The 17,120-nt window shown below is 38.0% G+C and overlaps 1 long non-coding RNA gene across 1 annotated transcript; it reads right to left on the minus strand.

Moving 5' to 3' along the window:
* Positions 1–1,551: 1,551 nt before the first annotated feature.
* Positions 1,552–3,804, minus strand: LOC130979807 (uncharacterized). The gene is made up of 4 exons (XR_009086740.1): positions 3,449–3,804; positions 3,318–3,373; positions 2,686–2,768; positions 1,552–1,762 (listed from the first exon to the last, which is right to left on the minus strand). It is a non-coding gene; the product is annotated as an uncharacterized LOC130979807 (long non-coding RNA).
* Positions 3,805–17,120: the final 13,316 nt, after the last annotated feature.

Consider the following 17,120-nt stretch of genomic DNA (forward strand, 5'->3'; position numbering starts at 1 on the left):
TCTGTACAATAAAAATATTCTTTCTCTTTTATTTTAATTACAAGTTATTCATTTTTAATTTCTTTGTTTAAAAAAAATATTAATTTGTATGGAATTCAAAAAAAAAAAAAGCCCAGCACGATTATGAAATATAAAATTCAATAGTTTCATGTTCAAAATGTTATAAAGAATAATTACCTTTTTGTGCTAATAATTAATAAGAATAATTTTAGGAATTTATTATTATATAGAGCTATATTAGACTTTTTAATTTTGATAAGTACAAACCAACTTTAAAAAGCTCTCCCTTAAATGCTTTTAAAAGCACCCATAACTTTTAAAAGCTACAAACATAAGCACGTGAGTTTTTAATTTATCAAATACAAAACGTGGTGTTTGTGTTTTTAAAAAGTACAAGCTTTTCTCCAAAACATTTTACCAAACCAAACCTTAGTACAATCAATTACTTTCTTTGCATATATTTACCTTATTTAAATTTTTTCGATCTTTTTTTAATGGTAGTTCGTGTTTACAAAATTGTTGAGATCAATCCTACAGTTTAGAATTTGTGTGTACGTATACGAGTGATACAATTATGGACAATACTAAGTTAAAATTTTTTTTATCTTTTTTTTAATCCATAGATTGCAGTCACTACAAAAAAAAAAAGTCTATGGTCACGGTGAAAAACCGTGACCATAGCTAGTGAAAAGGGTGACCATAGGTCTATGGTCACGGTTTTTGACCTATGGTCACAGTTTTTCTGCCGTGGCCTATTCTCTCGTGGCCATAGACCTATGGTCACGGTTTTTTTATCTATGGTCACGGTTTCTATGGTCACGGTTGTAATATTCAAATTCTGGCACTTTAGGCCACATTTTTTTACCGTGACCATAGGTTAATCTATGGTCACGCGAGAAAACCGTGACCATAGCCTATCTATGGTCACGGTTTTGGTCGTGACCATAGCCTCTATAGTCACCCCCTCCCAAAACCGTGACCATAGATAAGGCTATGGTCACGGTTTTGGCCGTGACCATAGCATCTATGGTCACCCCACCAAAAACTGTGACCATAGCCATATCTATGGTCACGGTTTTGGCCGTGAACATAGCCTCTATGGTCACCCCACCTAAAAACCGTGGCCATAGCCTTATCTATGGTCACGGTTTTGGCCGTGACCATAGCCTCTATGGTTATCCCACCAAAAACCGTGACCATAGCCATATCTATTGTCACGATTTTGGCCGTGACCATAGCCTCTATGGTCACCCCACTTAAAAACCGTGACCATAGCCTTATCTATGGTCACGGTTTTGGCCGTGGCCATAGCCTCTATGGTCACCACACCTAAAAACCATGACCATAGCCTTATCTATGGTCATGGTTTTGGCCGTGACCAAAGCCTCTATGGTCACCCCACCTAAAAACCGTGACCATAGCCTTATCTATGGTCACGGTTTTCACCGTGGCCATATCTTATCTATGGTAAACTATTTTTTTAAAGAATAATCACATTCCAAAATGGTGATAATCACAAAATAAATCTTAGAATGAGAAATTCAATAGATGTAAATCATAAAAGTTTCAATAAAAAGTAGATATCCATTACAACACTAATAAAAATAGGGTGTCATTTATCCATTACATGTAATATCGGATAAAGTCTCTTATTAAAATGTAAAGAACACATCAAAATAATACATTTAGATAACCAAAATCATTATAAGACCCATCCCATCTCATATTTGTATAGAACATATTTTTTTTATATCATGTCCTCCTGTTAGCAAAAGAAATAAAGAAGTTAGAACAGAACAAAAATGTTTTTGATGATGCATGCAGTGTAGTTGAGTAATGAATATGGAGCACAAGTTAAGTAAGTCAATCAATATGAAAATTTCAACCACTAAATAACTAGGAGCATTTGCTAAGGTTTTGAGCCATTTGGTAATGTTTATATGTTTTTAATCTATCTTTGAGTGGAACTTCAACTCCCCTGTTGAAGTCGCTTAAAACTGGAAAAAATCCAGCATAAAGAAACAACCACAACCAAAATAGAAGCTTAAAAAACAAGGTAATACCGAAATACTATTATTAGATTTCAACCCATCAAACATATCAAGTAATCAACACCAACGAAACAGAAAAACCAGATCGAGTGTGAAATCAATAGACAAAGTCAAATTTAAAATAATAATAATGCTAATTGCTACCCCTTCAGCCACTATTAAGCAAACAACAATCAGCCACTATTAAGATATCAGCCACTATTAAGCAAACAACAATCACCGATTTTGAGCAAGGGCTCCACCCTTTCATCATATTGCAATCTTATTAGCTTCTTCTTACTTAGTTGCCATTACATATAAATTAAACAAGTTAATCAGCAAAGTCAATTTTGAACTAACCAAGGCCTAATCATATACTTAATTATTTAGGAATGAGACTTTCTTATTAACTATGAAGTATGTGAAGCCAAGCCATTATACAAAGACCAAAAAGTGGGGGTTAAGTTGGGAAGGCTAATTAGAGTGTAGAAAAGGAACGAATGAGCATTGCTCTTTGAAGAGTTGTTCAGTACTTTATTACGCTCACTGTACAAATATATATATAAACTACTGTTGACAAGAGTTTAAATACAAGTAAGAATATCATTAGCTGTTGCTTTGAATATGGAAAAAGTTCATTAACCATACATCTAACCTCCAATATTCCAGGGAAGCAATAAGAGAGAAGATCCATACATTTAAGAGGCCACTTTTTTACGGAGGATAGAAAAATAAGACCTGGAAAAATTTGGATATAAGTGTTAAAAGGTACTCAGAATCTTAGATAGTTAAAGAAAAAAATTAGTATAACATAAATTGAACTTTTTCTTCGAATGAAGTTTTTTTAATACATCGTCATTTAGCTTTCGAATTATACAATTATTAACAAGTCTTGAAGTATACATACGAACCATATGTGATTCTTAAAGTTTTCAATCTCTTCACTGTATTTGCTGATGCCAAAAAACAATGTAACTCAAGATGTAACTCATTAGCAACTGCATTGGGTCCACACCATCCACTAAAACAACAGGCTCTGGTTTTCCTCAAAAATCGAAGTGTCATTCTCTATATAAAGCAGTTATTGTTGTTGAAAGTATTCTCAATCATAGCAACATTTTCTACCATTGATAACATAGTTTCAACTACTACTTAAACACCAAGAACCATGTGAAATCAACACAGCAGAAGGCTAATAGCAAGAAGAAGAAGATGCCTCAGCAACGATTTTATTAATAATTCCCATAGTTTAATTTGCAACAATTTTATTTCATATATGGCTCGTACCTAATGAGATTCGTGGAAGTGATTCAGGGAGCCTTGATTGCAGCACGTAAATCCCCCTTTGCAAATCCAAAAAGAAGATTATCAGGAAAATAAATTAACAAAATCTAAAACGGAAAAGGGAAACGGCGTACCAAGCAACACCGAGAACTGAGACACCGCTGGAGACGCCGATGCCGACGGCGGAAAAGGTGTAAGGAGAGATCTTAACGAGCGCAGTACCCCAAGAGCGGACGCCACTAACCTTCGACGAACAGAGAAGCCAACGAAGATGAAGACGATGTGCTGAGCTTTCTGGATTTTGCAAAACAGGGAAGAGGAGAAGCGACCACGCTGAGGAGCTTGGGACGGCGGTGGCACTGGGGAGCTTGGGACGGCGGCGGTGCTGAGGAGCTGGGAACGGCGGCGGCAATGAGGGGCTAGGGTTATGGATTGGGGAAAGAAAGAAGGGGGGTTGTTTCAATTTCTTCAGTTATTCACCTAGCTAACTTACGAGTAGTATATGTTAAGAAAATGAGTAGTGTTTAATTTTTTTAAATTAAGAAAATAAAATTGATATATTATATAAATTATAAATTTTATAATAATGAGCCTTATATTTTTATTTTTTACAAAATTATTTTATTCAACATACCAAAAATTAATTTATCCTACACATTTAAATAAACGAACAAAATTAACCACTCAAATAATTTAAATTAATTACGATATGATGAATCTTTTATTTTAATATTTTACAATCATTTTAATAAGTTTTAAATTATTTTTTAATTTAAAATTATTAATAGTATTCAATCTAATTTTATATTTATAAAATTAGATTTAAAATTTTAATATTTAAAGTAAATTACATAAAATTATTATTACTTTTTAGTCACTGTAAAAAATCATGACCATAGACACCTTTAGGTCACCCCCAAAACCGTGACCATAGACCCTTTTAGGCCACCCTTCCGAAAAAACCGTGACCATAGATCCTTTTTCGTCACTGTAAAATATCGTGACCATAGACACCTTTAGGCCACCCCCCAAAATCGTAACCATAGACCCTTTTAGGCCACCCCTCCGAAAAAACCATGACCATAGACCCTTTTTGGTCACTGTAAAAAACCGTGACCATAGACACCTTTAGGCCACCCCCCAAAACCGTGACCATAAACCCTTTTAGGCCACTCTCAAAACTGTGACCATAGACCCCTTTAGGTCACCCCCAAAACTGTGACCATAGACCCTTTTAGGCCACCCCCAAAATCGTGACCATAGACCCCCTTTAGGTCACCCCCCAAAACCGTGACCATAGACCCTTTTAGGTCACCCTTTTTTGAAAAACCGTGACCATAGCTCCTTTTTTGTCACTGTAAAAAATCGTGACCATAGACCCCTTTAGGTCACCCCCAAAACCGTGACCATAGACCCTTTTAGGCCACCTCCCAAAACCGTGACCATAGACCCCTTTAGGCCACCCCCAAAACCGTGACCATAGACCCTTTTAAGCCACCCCCAAAACCGTGACCATAGACCCCCTTTAGGTCACCCCCAAAACCGTGACCATAGACCCTTTTAGGTCACCTTTTTTTAAAACCGTGACCATAGCTCCTTTTTGGTCACTGTAAAAAACCGTGACCATAGCTCCTTTTTGGTCACTATAAAAAACCGTGACCATAGACTCCTTTAGGTCACCCCCAAAACCGTGACCATAGACCCTTTTAGGCCACCCTCCAAAACCGTGACCATAGACCCCTTTAGGCCACCCTCCAAAACCGTGACCATAGACTCTTTTAGGCCACCCTTTTTTAAAAAACCGTGACCATAGACCCTTTTTGGTCACTGTAAAAAACCGTGACCATAGACCCCTTTAGGTCACCCCTCAAAACCGTGACCATAGACCCCTTTAGGCCACTCTTTTTTAAAAAACCGTGACCATAGGTACTCTATGATCACCCTTTCCAAAAAAACCGTGACCATAGCTTTTTTTTTTTGGTCACCCTACAAAACCGTGACTATAGAGGGTCTATGGTCACGGTTTTTTACCGTGACAAAAAAAACCGTGGCCATAGACCCAAAATGTTATAGTGAGTTATTAATAGTTTTTAGTAGATATTATTTTTATACTTCACATAGTGAAGGAAAGGTATATGTTTATATAAAGTATTTGTTACATATATAACTAAAATAGAATTTACTATCTTGGTGATTATTAGATGTGATAGATATTAGTGTCCCAGGATTTTTTGTCGGTATTGTGATGCTATGATGTGGTATCAGGAGAGATTAGAAAAGTCCAAATCAGGATCCAATATGGAGTTCTCAATATGTTATATGCGAAGGAATGTACAACTGTGGTTTATGCAACGTCGACCTTAGCTCTTACAAGATTTAATATCTAGAGCAGACCAAAGAAACAAATACTTTAATGATAATATAAGAACTTATAATAATATGTTTTCTTCCATGTCTTTGGGTGGTAAAATTGAGACCTCCATCAATGATGAAACAGGTCCTCCCCAGTTCATTGTGAGTAGATAAAACTATCACATAATTGAAAGTTTGGTGCTAATTGAGGGATAAAGGCCAAAATTTGCACAATTATTTAAGATTATAAAGCTGCATATGAACATGAGGTTCGTAACACCCTAATTATCCTAAGCCTTACCTATAGCCGTAAAGCAAAGGTTCATTAGAGGTTACAACAATCCTAAGGCTTATACATACATACATACATACATACATACATACATACATACATATATATATATATATATATATATATATATATATATATAAGGAAATAATATATTCTAAAAGCCCGATGAAGGATTAAGCTCAAAACAGAATTACAAAAGCGCAAAACGTTTACATGAAGATATCGCACAAGACACAAGGTATAGATGTAAGAGAATAGAACATATATATATATATATATATATATATATATATATATATATATATATATATATTATTATAATAAATCATAGGGAACTAGCCACAGCTTGCGGAGTTTAAGCCGACTAGTTACAAATAGAGAAATACAGAGTTTTGGAATTAAAACAGCTTATACAACTTATCTCAAGTAAGCCTCTAAGGCCATAAAGGTAAAAAAAATACAAAAAGATGTGAGAGTAACTACAACAAGTAAAACAGAAATAAACTAAGGAGGAACCATACTCCGCTCTGTCACCATATCTGCAATTTCACCGAGGTGAATTACGATCTGTATCTGAAAAATAACAATAAAGTATGGAATGAGAACCGGAGGTTTTCATTATGGTAATAGTGCCCAATATGTAAGATGTAAGGCTCCGGGATGCCGAAGGCAATCCTAGAACTTCACATCAAAAAAGGGATATTCAAGCTTAGAACAAAATAAATAAATAAAGAGCTTATACCATAGACTGGGTTATCTAAACTTAAGGGAATTCTAACTAATACTAATCACACCGCTGTATCCCACAGCCTTCGCCACCCTAACCTTCGTGCGATTCCATCGCCACCACCTACCTAACCTCCTCAGCACCAGACAATCACAATTAATGCAAACAAGTAAAACATAGATAATATTCATGTATGTACAAGTAATTCAAGAAGAGAGTAGGCATACTATACAATTAGGCAAACTCATGTAATCAAAGCAAGCAAACATATAGAAGATGCACATGATGAATATCTGTCCCATTGGCTATGATATCACATGTCGGTTAATGTGCCAAATTTGACAGAAAATCCGGACGGTAACTCCCGGATTAGTCTCTCTGTTGTGCTTACTCAGGAGGAATAATTCCCAGGGATAAGTGCCCTACCACCTTCTCCTTTCAGAGGGAAACGTTCCGAGGGAGAGTGCCCTACCACCATCCTCTGGATGCCGCATAATTCCATGGGTTAGTGCCCTACCACCTTGCAACCAGAGAGAAACCATGCTCAGGAAGAATAATTCTGAGGGATAAGTGCCCTACCACCTTCTCCTTTCAGAGGGAAACATTCTGAGGGAGAGTGCCCTACCACCATCCTCTTGAGCAACAAATATGAGTGACAATCCCAGCTTCACGCCTCACATCCGAACGTAGGCGGGAGACTGCCACAGCCCCTACGATGGAAGACAATGCATATCATAATCACATACTCAATCTCAGAGGCTAGTGCTCATAGAACCCTTCCACTCATACTCATCCCATTAACCATAATCATTCCTTTTCAAGTTCTCAAATCATCACAACCATCACCAATATCATAAATATTCCATTTTGAACTCATTAGTTCATCAGTTTCTCAATTCATTGCCAGAAATCACCAAATTCACTACTCTTCCTTCTCCCTCAACTAAACTCATCATCAGTACACTAGAAACCTAAACCTCCATTTTCTAACTTTTCAAAGTAAAACCTAAATTAAATCTCCTAGGACCTTTCCCATGTTTTGATACCCGAAAATAAACCCAAGAGTCTTAAAATGGTGTCACAGAAGCTTACAAGCTTGTTGGGAAGGTGAAATAGTTGAAAACAAAGTTTAAGTTTGAGAAACAAGGCATGTGCATACGCACAGAGGTGTGCGTGTGCACGTTCAAGAGAAGTTTTAAAATGTGTGCGTACGTATAGGGGTGTGCGTATGCACAGGTATCAAATTTTGCAATTCTATTCACTCGCACAAGGCGTGCGAGCGCCCCCAATAGACTGACCTTCCCAATGTGTGCGTGCGCACAGAACTGTGTGTACACACAGGTTGTAATACTCCATTGGATATGTGCGTGCACAGGTTGTGCTAGTACTCTCACCAGCAAGCCTTTACCTGCTTGTGCGTGCGCACAGGATTAAAATTTCGCAAGGTTGTGCGTGCACACAAGGCTGTGCATGCGCACATACCAGAAATCACAAAATTCTGTAACTCTGCAGAATTTCAGATTTTGACACCAGATTTTGAATGATCATAACTCCCTTTACAAAATTCCAAATTTTACAAATTTTATATCGATTCTAAGTGTTTTCAGTAGACTTTAATTCTAAACTAGTTTCAACAAGGTTTGAAAACCGAGGCATAAGTTATGATCAGACAAAGTTCACAAAAAACCATCTTTTACCAAAAGCCTTTAAACCTCAACTTTACCAAACTCTCAATCTAAAATCACTTATTCCACATTCAAAAATAGTCTCAAGGTACCTAATTCATATTTATATACCTTTCCTTCAATCTATAACTTAGCAACACATAAAGATCATCAATTCCATATACCAATTTCTACTTGTAAACTCAAATCCCAACAATTTATACCACAAACTATCATTCCACACTCCTCTATCAACATCAACAAACTCCATCAATCATTAACAATCCTCAAAAATCATCATTACCCAATTCTCACATCATACACCAACACCATCATTTACCATAATCAACACAACTCATCAATAATCATCAACAATACCAACAAATCTCAACAACCATAACAAATATCAACATTCATCCTCAATTTTCTCAATATCAACAACCATCATAACACTCATAATCTATATCAACCATCAACAATATTAACAATCACTATAAATCCTCATCAATTTCAATAATCATCAATCCCTTATCAATTACAATTAAATCACACATTCATCATCAACCTTCATCATCATTAAATACTAACAATCATCATCAAACTCATATACTCCTCATACCAAAACTCCATATCATCATCACTATCATACAAGTTATCCTCAAACATCAAAATCACTTACAATTAAACATACATCCAAAACATTCAATCCTATGTTAATGTCAACTAGCCTAAGTGTCCAGAAATATTACATATTACATAAAAGAAACTAAAACCATACCTTGGCCGATTTCCAAATGCACCAAACACCAAAATGAAGCCACCAAGCTTGATCTAAAGCCTCAACCAACTCTAACAAACACCAAAGCTCAAACTAACAACACATATATCACCAAAATCAAAACCTAAGATACACAAAATAACTAAACACAAGGGTTTAGTGAAACCTTACCTTACCTAACGAGATTAGGGATAAAATCCAACAATTACCCGCTACTAGAGATCACCTAAAGAAGCAAAATCACAAAATCTACTCAAAACCTTATCCCCCAAAAATGTTGAAACTTAGGGTAGAAAACTGGAGGGTAAGTTTCAAAATCTTACCAGATTTTCTCTAGGTAGAAAAAAAGAGCTCGTCAAGAGCTTCGCGTGACCACAAACGGCTCGTCAATTGAAACTCCGGATTAAAAGTTATGGCTCCCGGAAGGTAAAGGTGAATAGTGTATTAAACATGTATATATATGTTGAGCATTGGGCCCAATTTGGGCCCGGTCCAACCCGTTAGCGTTTTAGGACCATTTGGCCCACTTTAGGCCAAAACCTTTAAGATTAATGCCCGGTTTTTAATTCTAAATTATTTTTATCTTTTCAAAACAACAAATCAATTTTCAAAATCTTATTTTTCCAAAATACGCGGTACTTGACAGACTAGATCAGGTACTGCCACCTTAAGCGCCAGTACGCATTTTTACAAAAACCTTTCGAAAAAGATATATTTTCCAACTCAAAAATATTCACTGAAATCAAATTTTTCATTTATATTTTTAAATTAAAATTTCTAAATTTTGAATCTATCTCGGGCACTTAAAATTAGTATTTTTATTAAAACGCTTTTGCCGTTTCTTACATCCTCCCCTCCTAATAAAATTTTCATCCTCAAAATTCAAATTATGCGATATATCTTCCTCGAAGCGTTCTACCGTCTCGATGTTCCATCTCGCCTTCCGCTACGTCACTGATAAACTACTATTTTATGGTTTATATTGTGTATAAATATGTGGTTTTATCATGATCCTTACCCACTTATTCATTAATTTAGCATGCATTTATATTTCCTTCCTGGATTTATTACATGGTTGAAAACTACTTCCTAGAGACTTTTTGTTATGCATTTTAGTTCTCCTTTATCCCATTCGATACCGTGATCTGTGTGTTAAGTGTTTCAGGCTTTATAGGGCATGGATGAGTTGGAGATTGGAAGGGAAGCTAGCAAAAATGGAAGGAACACAAGAAATTGAGGAGACAACCAGCGAGAAGTGACGCGGCCGCATGGCTCACGCGTTCACGCGGAAGAGGAGAAATCGCAGCGGCGCGGCCGCATGGCTCACACGTTTGCGCGGAAAGGAAAAGCACAAGTGACGCGGAGGCGTGGACGACGCGAACGCGTGGCACGGAAAAATGCGAATGACGCGTCCGCATGGATGATGCGATCGCGTGACATGCGCGATCTGCATAATCTGTAGATTTTGCTAGGGGAGATTTTGGGCCCTGTTTTGACCCAGTTCTCGGCCCAGAACAGCAGACTAGAGCCAGAGAACATGCAGAAACGAATTACAACATTCATTCTAGACAGTTTTTAGTTTTTAGATCTAGTTTTACTCCTCCTCTAGGTTTTCTCTCTACACAATTGATACTTTTAGGATATTATTTTTCTACTACTTTTGGATTGGGATATTGAGAAGAGTTATTTCCTCATCAAGACTTCATCATTCTAGTTCGTTCTCTTAACTTGGTTTATTTCTTCCATGTTCTTTGCCTTGTTCAATTTTGTCATTGGAATACTTTTATGATTATTTAATACAAGAATTATTTCTTTCATTTTAATCCATTTTTCCTTCCAATAATCATGTCTTCTTTTGATTCCCTTTCATATGTTATGGATTTATTATTTACAATGAGCGAGTAGTTCCCTAACTTGATGGGGAGTTGATTGAAAGGAACCAATTGAGTTGGAAGGCTCGAAAGAAAAGTTGTAATTGGGTTTACTGTTGGATTGCCTTCTAGTCACTAACACCAATCCCTTTTAATCAAGTGGGTCGCAACTTGTGAACAGACGTAGCATTCCAACTTGTTTGACTTTCCTTTGCCTAGTAAAGGATAACAAAACAGAATAACCTTTAATTATCAATTAATCTTGAGAGCATTCCAACTATAATAGGGACTCCAACTAATCAATTCCCAGTCAAGACTTTTATTTACATTGTTCAAATTCATCAATTTAATTTCCTGTTATTCAACTCAAACCTTTTTGAAAACATCTGATTAATAAAACAACACACCTTCCTGCAACTCGTTGGGAGACGACCTGTGATTCATACTCCCAGTATTTAAAATTTAAATTTCTGTGACATATTTCTAAATTGATAAGTGGATTTCCGGTGAGTTAAGAACTATACTTGCAACGTACACATTTTAATAATTTTTAATTCACCAATTTCTGCATCATCAATTTTTGGCGCTGTTGTCGGGGAGTTGCAATAGTGTGTTAATTTATTGATTGGTATTTATTTCTATTGCAATTTTTTCTTTTCATTCTATCACTATGAACTGCGCGTTTCTTTCGTTAAATGACGCATTCGCTTACTGATCCAAGCTTGCCAGCATTTGATCATGAAATTGAAAGAACTCTTTCGCATATAAGGCGAGCTAGGCGTAGGTGACTCCTCTTTGAGGACGAACCTGAACCGTCATTTAAAGAAGAAACAACCCCCTTTCTACTGATCCAGTTCATTTACGTGCAGGTGACATGGCAGCACCCAGAAGAGTCACCATCCAGGAGGAAGGAGCCCCTGATTTTACGCTCCAACCATTCCAGGCACACCACCCAGCAGTAGCTGTAGATTTTGAAATAAAGTCTTCACTACTCAACTTGATGTCCAAATTTCATGGCTTACCTGCTCAAGAGCCTATCAAGCATCTCAGGGATTTCAAGACCGCTTGCTCTACTGTTAAGCGTGATGGAGTTGATGAAATCTCTATTCTACTAAAAGCCTTCCTGTTTTCTCTGGAAGGAAAGGCAAGAGAGTGGTACTACACTCAGCCCAGAGAAACTATTTCCAACTAGGATACACTTATGAGCGAATTTCTGGATAAATTTTTTCCAGCTGAAATTGCTGATAAGCTAAGGAAGGACATGTCTATGATCGTCCAAGACGAATCTGAGACCCTCTATGAATACTTGGAACGTTTCAATACACTTCGAAATGCATGTCCTCATCATATGATTGACAAGATAGTCTTACTCGGTTACTTTACACAGGGTCTGAGACCTCAAGATAGGACCACACTGGAAGGTGCTTGCAATGGTTTTATGAAAAAGCACAAGACTACGGACGAATCATGGCAATTGATCAGAGACTTAGCTGACTCTACTAGGAATCATAGGCAGAGACAAAGTCGGTCAAGAGCTGTTGCGGAGGTATCCACTAATACAGAGACTGCCGCTATAGCCCAGAATCTATGTGAAATTACTAACTTGCTGAAGCAGATGCAACTGAATCAACAACCTCAGCAAGTTCAGCCTTCTCCATCACAGCACAGCCAGCAGTTAGTCCCACAAAGAGTGTGCGGCGTCTGTGCAGATTATAGTCACTATACTGATGAGTATCTGCAGCTCCAACCAGAAGACAATACTGTAGCCGTCACTCACAACTTTTATGACCGCCCCAATCAAGGGTACAATCAAGGTGGCAACTACAACCAAGGATGGCAGGATAATTCCAACCAAGGCTGGAGAGACAATTCTAACCTAGATTTGAGGGACAATTCTAACAGAGGAGGCAGAGATAACAATGAAAATTAGAGGTGGAATAACAATAACAACAGGCAGCAGAATCAACCTTACAGAGCACCTCATTTAAGACAACCTCAAGCCCCTCAGCAAACCTCTCAGACCACTAGCATCTCTTCACCCCCTAATGCTGACTTACTACAAGCCATTGATCAGAGACATCAGGCTATGGAAGAAAGTATTAAAGCAACTCTGAATACTTTCGCTTCTACTTTACAAACTATTGTCTCACAGATGGGATCAACACAAAATTCCAGTAACCAGTCATCAAGCTCTGGTGGACTCCCCTCTCAACCATTCCCCAACCCAAAGGGTGGTATTAAAGCCATCACCCTAAGGTCTGGAACCACACTACAAGAAAGAAGTCAGGAGGAGCCAAGCCCATCAGAACACGCCTCAGCTGAAGAGGTAGTGGAATTAGAAGATGTTGAAGAGGAAGAGGACATACAGGACATAGCTGAGAGAGAAGAAGCTCAATCACAGGAGAAAGCACCAAAAGGCGCAGACACTACAGAAAACGCCACTCCCATTCCATTTCCACAACTTGCAAGGAAGCCTAGGAAGCGATTGGAACCTGACCCCAAGATAGTAGAAATCTTCAAAAAGGTTGAGGTAACTGTTCCCCTTTTTGATGTCATTCAACAGGTACCTAAATATGCAAAGTTTCTAAAAGATTTATGTATACATAAGGACAAAATTAATGAATTAGAAACTATTCCTTTAGGAAGTTCCATATCTGCTTTAATGGAAAGTTTACCTGAAAAATGTAGTGACTCAGGTCCTTGTATAGTTAGTTGTACTTTTGGTGGTGTAGTAATTTATGATTGCATGTGTGATTTGGGAGCATGTGTTAGTATTATGCCTTTATCTGTATATGATGTTTTATGTGTTAGTATTATGCCTTTATCTGTATATGATGTTTTAAGGCTCCCTCCCTTAAAAAGGTCGGCAGCTCGTTTTGTGTTGGCAGATAAAAGCATTATTACAGTAGCTGGAGTTGCTGAAGATGTTTTAGTGAACATTAAAGGGCTCACATTTTCCACTGATTTCTATATCTTGGAGATGCCCAATAATGACTCGAATAAGCCATCATCAATCCTACTTGGCAGACCATTCCTGAAGACATCAAGATTCAAGTTGGATGCTTTCTCAAGAACATATTCTTTTGAAGTAGATGGCCGAATAGTAATCTTCAATTTGAATGGAGTCACAAACAACCCTCCAGAAGATTATTCCATCTTTCAGTGTGATGTCATAGATGAAGCTGTAGCTGAAATTCACCAGGAAGAGCTGGAAGAAAAGTACGCAGAACAAAGTCCAAGTGTGGGGACTCTATTAACTAACAATAAGGACACTTCTAAACTTTCACAAGCTCCAGACAATCCAGAGCCTGGCCATGACCAGAAGATTGAGTTGAAACCTCTCCCTCCACATCTCAAATACGCTTATCTTGAAGAAGGGCAGAAGTTTTCAGTTATTATTGCACAGGATCTCACTCCTGAACAGGAAAAGCAGCTACTTAATGTGCTGAAGAAGCACAAGAAAGCAATTGGGTGGAGTTTGGCAGACATCATAGGCATCAACCCTCAAGTATGTGAGCACAGAATATTTTTAGAGGAAGGAGCAAGACCTGTCCGCCAATCCCAGAGAAGACCGAATCCCACTATTTTAGAAGTTGTCAAAAAGGAAGTGACCAGACTATTGGAAGCAGGTATCATTTATCCCATTTCAGACAGTGAATGGGTTAGCCTAGTACAAGTGGTGCCCAAGAAGTCTGGAGTCACTACAGTGAAGAACGAGCATGGAGAGCTCATAGCGACCAGAGTATAGAATGCTTGGAGAGTCTGCATTGATTACAGGCGTCTCAACCAAGCTACTCGCAAGGATCACTACCCTCTTCCATTCATTGATCAAATGCTGGATCGCCTGTCAGGTAAATCACATTATTGCTTTTTAGATGGTTACACAGGTTATTTTCAGATTCATATAGCTCCTGAAGATCAGGAAAAGACTACTTTTACATGTCCTTTTGGGACTTATGCTTACAAGAGAATGCCCTTTGGCTTGTGCAATGCACCAGCTACTTTTCAGAAGTGCATGATGAGTCTTTTTTCTGATCTCATTGAGGACTGTATGGAAGTTTTTATGGATGATTTTAGCGTTTATGGTGATTCTTTTAGCCTTTTCTTAGATGGATTATCTAGAGTATTAGATAGATGTGTCAATACAAACCTTGTATTGAATTTTGAAAAATGTCATTTTATGGTTAAACAAGGGATTGTAATAGGACATGTTGTATCTAATACTGGTATTTCTGTAGACCCAGCAAAGGTGAATGTTATTTCCAGTTTACCATACCCCTCCTCTGTGAGGGAAGTCCATTCGTTCCTTGGCCATGCAGATTTTTACAGGAGATTTATTAAGGACTTCAGTAAGGTAGCACTTCCCTTATCCAGATTGCTACAGAAGGATATTGAGTTCGAGTTCAGTGAAAATTGTAAGCAAGCGTTCGATAAGCTGAAGACCAACCTGACTCAAGCTCCCATTGTGAGAGGACCAAACTGGAGCCAGCCATTTGAAATCATGTGCGATGCTTCCAACCATGCAGTAGGAGCAGCGCTGGCTCAGCGTGAAGGTAAGGATCCTTTTGTTATTGCTTATGCGTCTAAAACTTTAGACGCTGCCCAGTCCAATTATACTACTACTGAGAAAGAGCTTCTTGCTATTGTTTTTGCTCTGGATAAATTCCGAGCTTATCTACTTGGTACTAGAGTAGTAGTGTATTCGGACCATGCAGCTTTGAAGTATCTATTAGCCAAAAAGGAGTCCAAACCAAGGCTCATACGTTGGATATTGCTTTTACAAGAATTTGATTTAGAAATAAAGGATAGGAGTGGTAATCAGAATCTAGTAGCAGACCACTTGAGTCGCCTTGAGCACATTAAGGATGATTCTACTCCTATAGATGATAATTTTCCATTTGATAACCTGCAAGCAGTATCTGAGGTAGCACCTTGGTATGCACCTGTAGCTAATTATCTAGTTAGCCGCACATTTCCTCCACATTGTTCTAAGCATCAAAGGGACAAGCTGAAAAGCGAGTCTAAATATTATATATGGGATGACCCATATTTGTGGAGATGTGGTGCTGATCAGGTAATTAGACGTTGTGTACCTCAATCAGAATTCCAGTCCATTTTGGAGGCCTGTCACTCATCTGAGAGTGGAGGACATTTTGGCCCTCAAAGAACAACTAGAAAGATCTTAGACTGTGGATTCTGGTGGCCTACTCTTTTTAGAGACACTGCTGAGTTTTGTAGATCTTGTCTTCCATGCCAAAAATTTGGTAATATATCCAGGAGGGATGAGATGCCTCAACAATTTATGCTTTTTTGTGAAATTTTTTATGTTTGGGGCATTGACTTCATGGGTCCGTTCCCAAATTCTAATGGTCAATTTTATATATTACTAGCTGTAGATTATGTTTCCAAGTGGGTGGAAGCAATTCCCACCCGCACTGATGATGCTAACACTATTGTTTCCTTTGTGAGAAATCATATTATTTGCCGCTTTGGATCACCACGAGCAATCATGAGCGATCAAGGCACCCATTTCTGTAACAAGAGACTAACAGGATTGATGAAGAAGCATGGGATAATTCATAAGGTCGCAACAGCATACCATCCTCAGACCAATGGGCAAGCCGAGGTGTCAAACAGAGAAATAAAGCGTATCTTGCAGAAGATAGTCAAACCTCACAGAAAAGACTGGAACACCAGGCTACAAGATGCATTATGGGCATACAGGACAGCATACAAAACACCCATTGGAATGACCCCTTTCTACTTAGTTTATGAAAAAGCTTGTCATTTCCCAGTTGAAGTAGAGCACAGAGTCTTTTGGGCAGTCAAGGAGTGCAACATGGGAATTGAGCAAGCTGGAGCTGAAAGGAAGTTGCAACTGCAAGAACTGGAGAGCCTTCGCCTAGAAGCTTATGAGAACTCAAGAATATACAAGGAAAAGATGAAGGCTGTACATGATCAGCACATTAGGAGGAAAGAGTTCCAACCTGGGGATTTATTCCTCCTTTACAAATCTCGACTAAGACTCATGCCAGGCAAGTTGAGATCGAAATGGGAAGGTCCATACAGAGGAGAGAACTGATTAAAGTTAATGGACAACGTCTGAAGCTGTACCATGGAGA

The sequence above is a fragment of the Arachis stenosperma genome, chromosome 5 (genome assembly GCF_014773155.1).
Source record: "Arachis stenosperma cultivar V10309 chromosome 5, arast.V10309.gnm1.PFL2, whole genome shotgun sequence".
Taxonomy (NCBI): Eukaryota; Viridiplantae; Streptophyta; class Magnoliopsida; order Fabales; family Fabaceae; genus Arachis; species Arachis stenosperma.